The sequence below is a fragment of the Triticum aestivum genome, chromosome 6A (genome assembly GCF_018294505.1).
Source record: "Triticum aestivum cultivar Chinese Spring chromosome 6A, IWGSC CS RefSeq v2.1, whole genome shotgun sequence".
Lineage (NCBI taxonomy): Eukaryota > Viridiplantae > Streptophyta > Magnoliopsida > Poales > Poaceae > Triticum > Triticum aestivum.
In genome coordinates, this window is record NC_057809.1 from 48194988 (window position 1) to 48211018 (window position 16031).

Sequence of the window (16031 nt, forward strand, 5' to 3'; positions counted from 1 at the left end):
TATTTTTCACCTATACAGCAAGTATAAGTTGGTTAGACATGCATGAAATAGTTACATATGGTTAGATTGAATTTTTCTGATAGTTTTTCATATATAAATTATTTCAATCTGAGCTACGGTTGAATTTCTATGAATTTTTGAAGTTTATAGCATTTTCTGGAATTTCCTGATTTAATTTAATACCAGAAAAGAAATAACTGCGTCAGCATGACATCACAGAGGCATCGGCAGGGCTAACCTAGTCAAACCTGACATGTGGGGGCCACACATCAGTGACACCGGGGCTAAACCCGAGTCAAACCCAGTTGACCAGGGTTTGACCGAGCCCTGGGGCCCATAGTCGGTGGCTTAGGGGGGTGGATTAAGTGGCAGGGTTAGCAGCTAATCACGCACCACGTCAACCGCCGGAGTTTCGCCGGTGACGACCCCGAGCCATGGCGGAAGTTCGCCGGAACAAGCGGGAGGCCACGGTTTGGCACACGGAGGCCACCGACGGGTAGCCCGTGCACGGGCGCCTCCAGCCGCGCTCACGGGAAGCCGCGGGAACGGCGGAGCTCACCGCAGCAGAGCTCGCGGCGGCTGCTGGAGTCGGGTGTGTGCGGTTTAGGTGCTGCGGGGCACTAGGGGGGCTCCACAAGACGTCCGGCGATGCGTGGCGCGACGGAGAGGTAGCGGACGAGGTGGTGGAGCTTTTGGGCATGACGGAGGGGCGAGGGGACTACGGTGGGCACATCAAACATCATCGGTGGTGATGGTGGAGCTCGGGCAGCAGCGGGGAAGAGAGCAGAGGAGGAGAGGGGCGACCAGAGGGGAGGGGAGTGGACGAGGGGGGTCGGGGGGTGCGTGTCGCCCTCGGATGCCTCCAGCGGCGAGCAGGAAAGCAGGAGGTGGCCAGCGTGTGCTCGCGTGCAGTGGCCACGCGCGTGTCCTCCTGGCGGGAGGAAGACGACAGGGGAGGGGGGCAGGTGGGCTGGGCTGGCCAACTGGGCCGGCCAGGCCACACAGTGCTGGGCCAGCACAGGAGCTGGCCCCAGGTAAGGTCCAGGTAGGTTTTTTCCCATTTTTGTTTTTCTTTTCTATTTTTCTGACATTTGTTTTGATTTAATAAAATACTAAATCAATTTAATTTCTTCTGAATTTTATTGTAGGAGCTAGTTGAAGTATTCCAGAGCCCCTCACATAAAAGTCAGAGTTGTTGGACATATATAAATAAATATATCATATATATATATATATATCCAATGCAAATAATTATTGCATTAATTCCAAATGGCCAAAATAAATACTTATGAGCTCCTAAAAATATTTGTTTGAATTTTACCTCTAACCAATATTTTCAGAGAGCTACATGAACATTTTCTTGGACCTTTTTGGAGCAATTTTTGTCTGGGTTATTTCCAGAAATGATTCTAAGGGTTTCACAAATCCCCATTTCAAATTTAAATGGAATTTGAACATGATGCACAATTGACTAGCTGGTCTAGGTCATACCAGAACTAGGGATGTGACAACTCGCCCCCACTCGAAAGAATCTCGTCCCGAGATTCAGGAGTCGGCGGAAAGAAAGTGGGGTACTCAAGTCGAAGACGATCTTCACGCTCCCAAGTAGCTTCTCTCTCGGAATGATGAGACCACTAAACCTTGAGAAACTTGATGTTATGACATCGAGTGACACGCTCTGCTTGATCCAGAATGCGGACAGGGTACTCTCAATATGTGAGGTTATCTTGGAGATCAAACGTTTCATGGTCCACTCCGTGGATGGGATCCGAGAAGCAACGCCTGAGTTGAGAGACATGGAAGACATCATGAACTCGAGAAAGATGTGGGGGTAGTTCCAACTGGTAGGAAACCTCTCCTCGTTAATGCAAAAAGAACCAATGTAATGAGGAGCCAACTTGCCCTTGATACCGAAACGATGGGTACCCTTCAAAGGGGTAACCCGAAGGTAAGCCTTGTCGCCAACTTCATAAGCCACTTCCTTATGACGACGGTCATACTGGCTCCTTTGATGAGATTGGGCTGTTTTCAAATTCTCACGAATGATGCGAACTTGCTCTTCTGCCTCCTGGATCATATCCAGTCCAAAGAATTGTCTTTCACCAGTTTCTGACCAGTTCAAAGGTGTTCGACATCTTCGTCCATACAGAATCTCAAAAGGAGCTTTCTTGAGACTGGATTGGTAGCTATTGTTATAAGCAAACTCGGCGAAAGGAAGGCACTTCTCCCAATCCATACCGAATGAGATAACGCACGCTTTAAGCATGTTTTCGAGGATTTGGTTGACCCTTTCCACCTGACACTTGATTGAGGGTGGAAAGCGGTACTAAAGGAAAGATGGGTGCCCATGGCAGTTTGGAAACTCTCCCAGAAATGAGAAGTGAAAAGACTACCACGGTCTGAATTGATCTCTAGTGGAACACCATGAAGTGACACTATTCGAGAAATATATAAGTCAGCAAGCTGACTAGCAGTGATACTCTCTCGAACAGGTAGGAAGTGAGCCACTTTGGAAATACGATCAATGACTACGAAGATAGCATTATTCCCTTTCTTGGTCCTGGGAAAGCCGGTGATGAAGTCCATACCAACTTTATCCCATTTCCATTCAGGAATAGCTAAAGGCTGAAGGGTGCCAGCAGGTCTTTGATGCTCTGCCTTAACGCGACGACAAACGTCACAGTTAGCAATAAACTGAGCAATCTCTCTCTTCATCCTAGTCCACCAGAACCTCTGGCGCGGGTCCTGATACATCTTAGTACTACCGGGATGAATCGTGAGAGGAGATTCATGCGCCTCCTTAAGAATCAGTTGTCGTAGATGTTGATTCTTGGGAACCACCAAGCGATTCTCAAAGAAAACAACACCTCGATCATCCATAGAGAAACATCCACCAACTCCCTTCCTAATGTTTCTCTTGATGTGGATAACACCCCTATCAAACTTCTGATCAGTAATGATCTGATCCTCAAGGGTAGGTTTCGCCACCCAGGTAGAAAGGAATCCATGAGGAGCAATGTGAAGGTTAAGCTTACATAATTCCTCATGGAGAAGTGGTTGGCCCTGTTGCAACATGAGATTATTGCAATAGGACTTACGACTTAGCGCATCAGCCATGACATTCCCCTTGCCTGGGGTGTAGGTAATTCCTAAGTCGTAATCTGAGATCAACTCCAACCAACATCTTTGCCTAAGGTTCAAATCTGGTTGGGTGAAGATATACTTGAGACTCTGGTGGTCGGTGTATATCTCGCAACGTTTACCGAGAAGGTAATGTCGCCATATCTTAAGTGCATAGACTATGGCTGCAAGCTCTAGATCATGTGTAGGATAATTCTCCTCATGTGGATGCAACTGTCGAGATGCATAGGCAATCACATGATGATCTTGCATAAGAATGCAGCCTAGTCCCTGCCGTGAGGCATCACAATAGATAACAAAGTCCTTAGTGAAATCCGATGGCACAAGTATGGGAGCAGAAGTCAGGTGTCTTTTCAGTTCCTGAAAGCTATACTCGCACTGTGGGGACCACTCAAACTTTTTATCTTTCTTGAGAAGTTCCGCGAGAGGTTTGGCCACTTTGGAGAAGTTCTCAACGAAGCGGCGACATTAACTGGCTAGGCCAAGGAAACTCCTAACTTGCTTAACCGTTTCAGGTGGAGTCCAATCAAGAATGGCTTGAACTCTTTTGGGATTGACAGCAATGCCCTTACCAGAGATTACATGGCCGTGATAGGTCACTTCTGGCAACCAAAATTCGCACTTGGAGAACTTGGCATAAAGGCGGTGTTCTCTGAGTTTTTCTAACACAAGTCTAAGATGTTCGGCATGCTCTTCCTCGTTCTTCGAGTAAATAAGAATATCATCGAGGTAAACCACGACGAACTTATCTAAGTACTCCATGAAGATCGAGTTCATCAAGCGAGAGAATGTAGCTGGAGCATTGGTTAGACCAAAGGACATGACGGTGTACTCGTACTGACCATAACGAGTGACAAAAGCCGTTTTAGGAATGTCCCCGTTTCTGATCTTGATTTGGTGGTAGCCTAACCTCAAATCCATCTTGGAGAAGACTGAGGATCCAGCAAGCTGATCATACAGATCGTTGATCCTGGGGAGCGGATACTTGTTCTTTATCGTGACCAAATTAACGGGGCGATAATCTACAACCATCCGGTCCGTACCATCCTTCTTCTTGACAAAGAGGACGGGGCAAGCCCAGGGAGAAGAACTAGGACGGATGAAACCCTTTTGCAAGGACTCATACAGTTGTTTCTTAAGCTCGGCTAGCTCTAAGGGTGCCATCTTGTAAGGTCTCCTAGAAATTGGGGCGGTTCCGGGGATAAGATCTATGAAAAACTCTACATCTCTGTTAGGTGGAATACCTGACAGTTCCTCTGGAAAGACATCCGGAAAGTCGCGGACTACCGGGATATCTTCAAGGTCAGGAAGAGGGCTGGCATTTAGAGAATAGAGTTGACGCTTTGCAATTTTGGTGGAGACAGTGACTATCTTGCGAGAGGGGTGTGTGAGCTGAACAGACCTGGTGTAACAGTCAATCTTGGCATAATGAGCTTTCATCCAGTCCATACCCAAGATGATGTTAATATCTGAAGACTTAAGGGATATCAAGGAAGCTAGGAATACAAGTCTGTCAACATGTATTTCATTGCCATAACTTATCCTAGAAGTTTGCCACTTGGATCCAGGAGTTTGAATGAGTAGTGGGGAGGGCATATCACAAAATGACATGTCGTGCAAGCGGCCATAACTTTCGGAAATGAAGGAGTGAGATGCTGTAACGCCCTCGATGCGGCTATATCTCCCACGTGTCGAAGCACGACTTAGAGGCATAACCGCATTGAAAGTAATGTCGCAAGTGAGGTAATCTTCACACAACCCATGTAATACATAAGGGAAAGAGATACATAGTTGGCTTACAATCGCCACTTCACACAATTACATGAATAAAGCATTACAACATCCAAATACAATCAAGGTCCGACTACGGAACCAAAATAAAAGAAGAACCCCAAATGCGACAAGGTCCCCGATCGACCCCAACTGGGCTCCACTACTGACCAACTAGAACGAAACAACACAAAGGACAAGATCTTCATCGGGCTCCTCCTGAGCTTGGTTGCGTCATCTGCACGGACCCATCGGCACCCGCAAGCTGGTTTTGGAAGTATCTGTGGGTCAGGGGGACTCAGAAATCTCGCACCCTCGCGATCAAGACTATTTAAGCTTATGGGTAAGGTAAAGGTATGAGGTGGAGCTGTAGCAAGCGACTAGCATATTTGGTGGCTAACAACGCAAATGAGAGCGAGAAGAGAAGGCAAAAGCACGGTCGAGAATCTATGATCAAGAAGTGATCCTAGAATAACCTACGTCAAACATTACTCCAACACCGTGTTCACTTCGCAGACCCCGCCGAGAAGAGACCATCACGGTAACACACGCGGTTAATGTATTTTAATTAAGGTCAACTTCAGGTTTTCTACAACCAGACATTAACAAATTCCCATCTGCCCATAACCGCGGGCACGGCTTTTGAAAGTTCAAAACCCTGCAGGGGAGTCCCAACTTAGCCCATCACAAGCTCTCACGGTCAACGAAGGATAAAACTTCTCCCAAGACATTCCGATCAGACTCGGTATCCCGGTTCTACAAGACAACTTCGACAATGGTAAAACAAATCCAGCAACACCGCCCGAATGTGCCGATAAATCCCGATAGGAGCTGCACATATCTCGTTCTCAGGGCACACTCGGATAAGCAATTCGTACAACTAAAACCAGCCCTCGAGTTTCCCCGAGGTGGCGCTGCAAGGGGCTCTAGTTTGGACCAACACTCAGAGGAGCACTGGCCCGGGGGGTTTAAATAAAGATGACCCTCGGGCTCCGGAAACCCAAGGGAAAAAGAGGCTAGGTGGCAAATGGTAAAACCAAGGTTGGGCATTGCTGGAGGAGTTTTATTCAAGGCGAACTGTCAAGGGGTTCCCATTATCACCCAACCGCGTAAGGAACGCAAAATCCGGGAACATAACACCGATATGACGGAAACTAGGGCGGCAAGAGTGGAGCAAAACACTAGGCAAAATGTCGAGCCTTCCACCCTTTACCAAGTATATAGATGCATTGAGATAACAAGATAATATAATGATATCCCAACAAGTAAACAATGTTCCAACAAGGAACGATCTCCAATCTTCACCTGCAACTAGCAATGCTATAAGAGGGGCTGAGCAAAGCGGTAACATAGCCAATCAACGGTTTGCTAGGACATGGTGGGTTAGAGGTTTGACGTGGCAATTTGGGAGGCATGATAAGCAAGTGGTAGGCATCGTAGCATAGGCATAGCAAAAGAGCGAGCATCTAGCAAGCAAACATAGAAGTGATTTTGAGGGTATGATCATCTTGCCTGAAATCCCTCAAGGAAGAAGAACGAGTCCATGAAGAAGACAAACGGGCATAGTCGAACGGGTCCTCACAAACGCGACGTTATCGGAACCAACCCGAAGAAGCAACATCAGAAAAGAGCAAACAACATAGTAAACAACCACCACATAATCATGGCATGATGCACAATCAAGTATGATGCATGTCCGGTTTAATGATTCATGGCATGGCAAGGTGCACAAACAATACTACAAGTTAAGTGGAGCTCAATATGCAACTCCGTTGCATATTGATGAAACACCACATTCAAGTTATTTAGTTCGATCTCGTTTATGTACCCAACAATATTAAATGTTGTTAAACATGGCAAGAGGGGAAGCATGATGAAACTATCTAATCTAGGCAAGTTTAAATGAGGCCGGAACAACAAAACAACAAGTCCGGAAACTCCTCATATGCATATATTAGGTTTGGTACTGTTCTGCCCTAAACATAATTTTTAGAGTTGTTAAACATGCAAAGTAAAGCCATCATGATAATCTAGGCATTTTTCTACCCCATTTACATATAAAGTTTATTAAATTTGGAGCTACGGTTATTAAGTTATGAAATAAAGCATTTTAGCATGGCATTATGGGAAATACACACAAACATCATTTTAAACATTCTAAACATGGATGAAAGTGATATATTATGAAACTAGACAAAATTCTAAGCAACTTTCATATTAAGTTTGTTTAATTCCGATGCACGGTTAATTAGTTATTAAATGCATGGATGCTGAGGGTTTTTCTGTAAAACAGGTAAACTCTGGGTAAAGAATAAATTCGTAGCAGGGAAAAAAACTCATCGGGCCGAATCTTCACACACTGGGCCAACAGAGAGGAGGGGCTGCAGGGAGTGCTCACATCGGGCCAAGCCCAGCTGGAGAGGAGGAGGCCCAAGCGGCGCAAGATGTGGCCCGACCGAGGTCAACGCGAGGCGAGCGAGCCGCTCCTTCTCGTTACTGAAGAACAGAGACAACTACAGCAGGTTCAGAGCGACGGACGGCGGGAACGGCTGGCGGCGACGAGGCTGCAGCATAGGGCGGCGAACTCGAGGCGGCCGGCAACGGGGATGGCCGAGGCTGACGAATGGTGGCTGAAGGTGGTAGCGGTACTTGGCGGGCGACGCAGGGTCGGGACGGCGCAGGACAGAGGGGCGCGAGCGAGGCTGCCGGTTCTGGGCGACGGGCGGCCGGTCCTCACCGGATTCGTGGTTGAATGCGGGGTCAACACACACGGTCGAGCGAGCGGGGAAGCCAGGGGCGATGCTGACGACCTGTTGGTGCTGTTCGCCGGCGAGGCGACGGCGAGGGAGGAGCAAGGCGGCGGCGTGGGCGACGAGATGGAGGTCAGGGACGGCTTAGTGTAGGGGCATGCTCTTGATGGTTCGGTCGCCAGCAACGGCGGGCGCTGGTCTGCTCTGGCGGCACGGGGTCCTGGTGGTGAGGCTCGGGCAAGCTTAGCGCGAGGCAGAGGATGGGTCAACGCGCGACGGCGCGTCTTGTCGCTCGGTGCAGGGTGAAGCAGAGGGCTCGAGGAGTAGCGATGGGCGCGTAGAGGAGGAGCGGTGCCGGGTCTTGCACATTGTTGTCGTTACCGCGGCGATGAGGCAGCGAGGCGAGGGAGGAGCAAGGTGACGAAGACCTTGGCGCGCCATGGCTCGAAGAAGGCCTCGCGGTGAAGAACTCTGGGAAGCAGTGAACGGGGTGACAATGGGCTCTCTCGGGAGGCGCAGGCATGGCATGGATTGAGAGGAGTTGAGTGCTACAGGAGGAAAGGAAGGTGGATCCGGTTGGTGGATTTTTTTGGATCGGGAGCGATCCCAAGGAAGAAAGCAGGGAGTTGACTGGTTGCGCGAGGAAAAAGAGGGAGGTTGTCGGGCGGCGGCAGCTGAGGGATTTGGTGGATGGATGGGACAAGGCTAGGGTTCCATCTATTTATATAGCAACGAGGATTTTGGTTAGGGGTATTTGGTCCCTTCGATTTTTATCGGACGGCCGACAAATAAAAGATAGGAAGACCAAATAGGAAAAAGGAGATGTTTTGTAGATGTTTGGGGATGATCCGGACACAACGGTGGTGACAGTCCGGGTCGGGTTCGGGACAACTTTCGGACGCGCGCGAGGGGGGCTGCGGGCTGACGAGAGAGGTTAGGTTGGACCTGACGGTAGGTAGTGGGCTGTGTAGACGGTCTAGAGAGGAAAGAGAGGGAAAGCCCGGCAACAGTTTTCGGAGACCGAAAACGTCCGACGTTAGACTGGCTATACTGCCGCTATAGTTATCCGTTGGGGTGTCAAACGGACTCCGAACGCGATGAAACTTGACAGGCGGTCTATCTACACTATAATAAGACCGCACGCCAACTTTCAACCCATTCCGAGAACATTTTCCAGTCACTTATAAAATAATATTTCGGACATGCCGCGGGCGCGTGCAAGTGTGTCTGGGCTCAGAATGGACAACGAAAAGAACTGGGGGAAACCCGGACGGATGCAGGTTTTGAAAAACATGATGATGCAATGCACATGATGACATGACAAGATGCAACACGCAAGCAAATGACATGGCAACAATAGCGAATAACTGGAGGACACCTGGCACATCGGTCTCGAGGCGTTATAGATGCTCCAGTATCGAATAGAACCGAAGTTGGATGAGAGTTGACAAGGAGTGTGCCAAGAATGACATCTGGATCATCATGAGCGTCTTTAGCTGAGACGTGATGCACATGTCCAAGTTCAGTGGGAGCTGACTTGGCACTGATCATCTTACGTGATGGCTTACTACCACGGCCAACAGACTTCTCGGGCTGGGGTGGAGCAACACGGGTTTGAGTGCAAATACGGGCAATGTGGCCTAGATCTCCGCACTTGTAACAAATCTTGGAGGTAGGACAAGGACCCGCATTGACAAGTGGTCTACCAATAGGCATGGGTGTAGCATATGGTTGAACTGGGTGAGGTGCCACACAAGAAGGCCTTGGTGTATAACCGGGTGGAAGAGCGGAGTTCGGAACCCAAATCCGGCGCTTCTGAGAACTAGAACCGGAGGAAGAACCCAGATCACGGGTGTGCTTACGAGACTCCTGTAAGTGAGTTGAGTTGTCTCTGCATTAATGGCCTTATTCACAAGCGCCTGGAATGTATTGCAATGGTGCAAGTGGAGATCACGACGCAACTTGGGGTTGAGACCCTTCTGGAACCTAGCCTGCTTCTTGGCGTCTGTGGACACTTCTTCTGTAGCATAGCGGGCAAGGTTCTCAAACTCTCTACTATAAGCATCAACAGCCATCTTACTCTGGGTGAAACTACAGAACTCTTCTCTCTTGCGGTCAAGGAGAGCCTGAGGAATGTGATGCTCGCGAAAGGCCTCAGTGAAATCTCTCCAGGTGGTTATCTGGCCAGCTGGAAGCATAGCCTCATAGTTCTGTCACCAAAGACTAGCAGGACCTTCCAGGTGATATGTAGCATAGGTGACCTTGTCACTTTCAGCTACGTTCGTAGAACGCAGCTTGTGATTGATACTACGAAGCCAGTCATCTGCATCGAGTGGTACGATGGAATGATGGAAGGTAGGTGGTTTCAGACCAATGAAATCATAAATGGTCGCTGACCCCTTGCACTGGGGTGCGGTGTTCTCCTCGATACGTGCTAACAAGCGGTTGGTCTCACGCTTGTTCATCTCAACTTCTAACATGAACTTTGCCAGCGAAGACTGATCGGGAGGATCCTCATCCCTACCATCTCCGTGGTTCCGGCTACGAGCAATAGAATTTCGATTAACCGACAACATCCTGAAGAACGAAACCAAGGAAACAAGGATGGATTCAGCATCATCATAAGGATGTAGAATATAGTACAAAGAAAATACTATCTGTTGAACTCCTAGGACAATTCCGGCAGCATAACGGTAGTACAATGCTCAAAATGAAACATTCTGCAAGGACGGGGTAGCACCAAACTCAACATCATCACTCAGGGTTCTGAGATATTACTAAGCAGACTACACCGGAAGTACTTAAAAACTGGAATATGACTCTGATCAACCAATCCTATGGGACTACGGAGTAGTAACACGTGATCCTGGTAGACAGAAGAGGAAGCCTAGTTCCTTAACCCCGTAGGAAAGATAGGATGACTCAGATCAGAAGGCCAAGAGGTGAAAGGAGTAAAAAGAGCCTTATGTTCCCTTCCACAATCAATTCCCTTAAATAACTAAAGAGTTTCTAGACTCAACTTCGACCAGGTTGGCTTGGAAATCCTACAGGCAGTCAGGCTCTGATACCAAAGCTGTCGGGACCCCGATCCCAAGTCACATCGATCTAGCCGATAACACCTCATATCACTTTGCGGCCTCACGCACAGTATTCCCACGGGTGTCACCTTACCCTGGCCCGGGACCGTTTGCGCCTTTTGGCTCACGTATATGATTGTGTCGCTAGCATCCATATGACAGAGAACCCGGGCCGACATGGCTAGTCGTGAACCCAAAGCGTCACTAACCTATGGGGACAGGCATACATGATTCACATCGAGCATGTCGGTCAGCAGCGTGTGAATCTGGGCTGTAGCACTGGGCTAACAGGACTCCAGGGAACCCGGGCTGTAGCGGCTAGGCAGGACTTCGGATGTCACTTCGTGACATTTCCCCGAAGGGACAGACACGGGAACGAAGTGAAACACATGTTGGCCAGTCAAGTGTCCTGAGCAGTAGTGCTGGGCTAGCAGGACTCCGGTGAACCGGGCTGTAGCGGACTACTATGGCTCAAGGAAGCACTAGACTACATTTCCCCATATGAGAGGCTGCCAAGGATAAACAACTAGATTGTCGGATCCCACACATAGCAATACACGTCACACGTACGCATAACATGCAAGTATGTGATGTACAACATGGCATCACAACATAATGCAACTCATATAGATAAAGGCCCAGAAGAGCCACATAGCATTAAATACAAACAGGGGTCACATGACCCATCATTCAAAGCATACAAGCAACGAAAGCATTACATGTCTGAGTACAGACAACTACAAAAGAAAAAGGCTAAGAAGCCTGACTATCTACAAGTCCCTCCCAAGGGTACAAGATTGTAGCTGAGGTAACAAGCTACTCGTCGAAGTCCAAATAAACTAATAAGACCGAAGTCTCCGCTGCAAAAACATAAATAAAGCAACGTGAGTACAAAGGTACTCAGCAAGACTTACATCAGATCCTATCATACATGCATTTCTATCAAGAAGGTAATGTGGGGTTTAGTTGCAGCAAGCCAGCTTTGACTCAGTGGCTATCATGTTCTACGACAACGAGAAACTTCTTTGAGGTGAGGCAGTGCACAAGAGTCCACTAAACACCACATCAAATACACTACTATGGATTCATCCTCGTCTCCTTACGAGAAGGCCGTCCACAGCACTCACACTTGTCTTGAGCATTTTAGAGTATCCACTTTGAGTTGTCTATGTACCACGTAAGCATCCAAGAAGTCCATAACCGAGGACACGGCTATTCGAATAGATCATGATAACCTTGCAGGGGTGTACTTCTTCACACACGCTGTCACCACTTATCACCGTGTACACGTCATGTATCTCGGCAACCTTCAAGCGGAAGCCCGGCGAGGGTGTTGGCCACGACCTGACTAACCACACAAGACTCTATTCCAGGTTTATCGCCTATTCGGGTTCCATCCGCAAGGAGATCCGGCCGGGGTGTCGCTCACGGCCCCAAACGATATGTGCAGGGTTCCCAAGCCCACCTCGCCAGATGGATCTACGCTTGGTACACCGTGCCACTTGTGCCTAGTCTGTCCCAAGCCCACCTGACCGGGTGCCACTTGGTAGACTACTAACACTACCTACAAACACCAGAAACTATTTGCGACTCCTAGACAGAGATCAAGGTGGCTAATAAGTCGAGAGGGGCACTCAAGCATTCCAATGTGTGGTAGTAGCTAGTCATTGGACAACATACATGGAACTCAGTGCTTAAGGACGGTTCCAGTGAGACAACCCACCATGTACTCCTACATGGCCTCTCACCGCTACCTTTACCAAATCGTGTTCACACGCTTAACTCTCAGCACCAGAACATATCATATCACTCCAATTCATTCCCGATGAATCAGACCTGACACAACTCTATGCAATAGTAGGCATGGCATGGCAAGAACACAACATGGCTCAAACAACTCCTACACATGCTAGTGGGTTATAACTATTTATTGTGGCAATGACAGGTCATGCAGAGGAATGGGTTCAACTACCACAGCATAAAGTAGTAGTTGAATCGTTGTTGTCCTAATGCAATAAATGAGAGCAAGAGCGAGAGAGTAGGATTGTATCGGAATTAACAAGGGGGTTTGCTTGCCTGGTAGATCAACAAGGAAGGCACTGCTCCTCAGACAGGTACTCTGGAAGGGTCTCCGGAGCAGGACCTATCGAGAAGGAATGGTGTCGATAATCAAACACAAGCATATGCAACAATATGATGCATGATCATGGCATGAGTATGTGATGTGCTTTGAGCTAATGCATTCAGCATTCTATTTGGAAGAGGTCCATTTGAACCAAAGGTTCAAATGCAACTCTAAAATAAATCTTTATAAATGCCAGTTATATTTTTCACCTATACAGCAAGTATAAGTTGGTTAGACATGCATGAAACAGGTACAGATGGATAGATGAATTTTTTTGATAATTTTTCATATATAAATTATTTCAATCTGAGCTACGGTTGAATTTCTATGAATTTTTGAAGTTTATAACATTTTCTGGAATTTCCTGATTTAATTTAATACCAGAAAAGAAATAACTGTGTCAGCATGACGTCACAGAGGCGTCAGCAGGGCTGACCAGGTCAAACCTGACATGTGGGGGCCACACGTCAGTGACACCGGGGCTAAAGCCGAGTCAAACCCAGCTGACCAGGGTTTGACCGAGCCCTGGGGCCCATAGTCAGTGGCTTAGGGGGTGGATTAAGTGGCAGGGTTAGCAGCTAATCACGCTCCACGTCAGCCGCCGGAGTTTCGCCGGCGACGACCCCAAGCCAAGGCGGAAGTTCTCCGGAACGAGCGGGACACCACGGTTTGGCACACGGAGGCCACCGACGGGTAGCCCGTGCACGGGCGCATCCAGCCGCGCTCAGGGGAGGCCGCGGGAATGGCGGAGCTCGCCGGAGCAGAGCTCGCGGCGGCCGGAGTCGGGTGCGTGCGGTTTAGGTGCTGTGGGGCACTAGGGCTGCGGTTGGGTGCAAACGACGCGCGGGAGGGCACTGAGAATGGCGGTGAGCTCGGTTGCGAGCCTAGGTGACAGTGGCCACGACGGCGACATGAACGGCGGAGCCGAGCTCTCGTCCGTGACGGCGCTGTGTTGGAGGGAGAATTCGAGCTAGGGGAGAGGGGGGTTCGACGGTGGGGCTCACAGCGAGTTGAGCAGAGGCAACGGCGGCTCGGAGAAGGCACTGCAGGCGACGGACGGGTGGTGGAGATCCACGGCGGCCGAGGTTGAAGATGACGGTGGAGGCGGCTCCACAAGACGTCCTGCGACGCGTGGCGTGACGGAGAGGTAGCTGACGAGGTGGTGGAGCTTTTGGGCACGACGGAGGGGCGAGGGGACTACGGTGGGCGCGTCGAACGGCGTCGGTGGCGATGGTGGCGCTCGGGCAGCAGCGGGGAAGAGAGCAGAGGAGGAGAGGGGCGACCAGAGGGGAGGGAGTGGACGAGGGGGTCGGGGGGTGCGTGTCGCCCTCGGATGCCTCCAGCGGCGAGCAGGGAAGCAGGAGGTGGCCAGCGTGTGCTCGCGCGCGGCGGCCACGCGCGCGTCCTCCTGGTGGGAGGAAGACGACAGGGGAGGGGGGTGTTGGGGAACGTAGCAGAAATTCAAAATTTTCCTACGTGTCACCAAGATCTATCTATGGAGAAACCAGCAACGAGGGAAGGAGAGTGCATCTACATACCCTTGTAGATCGCTAAGCGGAAGCTTTCAAGAGAACGGGGTTGAAGGAGTCGTACTCGTCGTGATCCAAATCACCGGAGATCCTAGTGCCAAACGGACGGCACCTCCGCGTTCAACACACGTACAGCCCGGTGACGCCTCCCATGCCTTGATCCAGCAAGGAGAGAGGGAGAGATTGAGGAAGACTCCATCCAGAAGCAGCACAACGGCGTGGTGGTGGTGGTGGAGGAGCGTGGCAATCCTGCAGGGCTTCGCCAAGCACCACGGGAGAGGAGGAGAAAGAGAGGGAGGGCTGCACCAACAGGGAGAGATCAAATCATATGTTGGGCAGCCCCTAGGCCTCACTATTTATAGGAGGAGGGGAGGAGGGTGCGCCCCCTCTAGGGTTCCCAGCCCTAGGGGGGCGGCAGCCCTAGATGGGAAAAGGGGGGCGGCCAAGAGGGGAGGAGAGGGAGGCGCGGGGAGAATGGGCCTTAGGGCCCATTTTGTCAGGACCCCGACTCGATGTCACATCGATCTAGCCGGTAACACCTCATATCACTTTGCGGCCTCACACACGGTATCCCCACGGGTGTCGCCTTACCTTTGCCCGGGACCGTTTGCGCCTTTTGGCTCACGTATATGATAGTGTCGCTAGCATCCATATGATAAAGAGCCCGGGCTGACATGACTAGTCGTAAACCCAAAGTGGCACAGACTTACAGGGACAGGCATCCATGACCCAGCTTCGAACGTGTCGGTCATCAGCAAGTGGGTCCGGGCTGTAGCACTGGGCTAGCAGGACTCCGGTAAACCGGGCTGTAGCGGGCTAACAGGACTCCGGTACTCAAAGCGTGACATTTCCCCGAAGGGACAGACACAGGAACGAAGAAGGACACATGCCGGCCAGCCTAAGTGTTCCGGAGCAGTAGCAAGCTACCATGGCTCGGTGGAAACACTAGGAGACATTTCCCGGTAAGAGAGGCTACTAAAGATAAACAACTAGATGGTCAGATCCCACACATACCAAGCATTTCAATAACATACACACAATATGCTCGATATGTGCAATACAACATGGCATCACAAAATGACTCTACGACTCAAGTAGTTTATTCAATAGGCTCCGAGGAGCGAGATATTACAAACATGGGTCTCATGACCCAACACTCAGAGCATACAAATCAAGCACAAGCGGAAGCTATCATGTCTGAGTACAGACATCTATAAATGAAAAAGGCTGAGAAGCCTGACTATCTATCAGATCCTGCCGAGGGCACAAGATCGTAGCTGAGGTATCAAGCTAAACGTCGAAGTCCACGTGGAACTACTAGTGAGACTGAAGTCTCTTTGCAAAAACATAAAATAGGCAAACGTGAGTACAAATGTACCCAGCAAGACTTACATCAGAACTATCTACATATGCATCATTATCAACAAAGGGGATGGTGGGGTTTAACTGCAGCAAGCCAGCTTTGACTCGGTGGCTATCCTGAACTACGACTGCAAGCGACTCTTTTGAGGTGGCGCACACGAGTCCACATATTCACCATATCAATACACCACTATGGATCCGCTCCCGTCTCCCTACGAGAACGCCATCCATAGCACTCACGCTTATCTTGCGTATTTTAGAGTATCCACTTTCACTT

General features: G+C 49.6%; 1 pseudogene; it reads left to right on the forward strand.

Annotated features, from left to right (window-relative positions):
• The first annotated feature begins 13605 nt into the window (after positions 1–13605).
• LOC123129412 (uncharacterized) overlaps positions 13606–16031 on the forward strand; it is a 38036-nt pseudogene continuing 35610 nt past the window's right edge.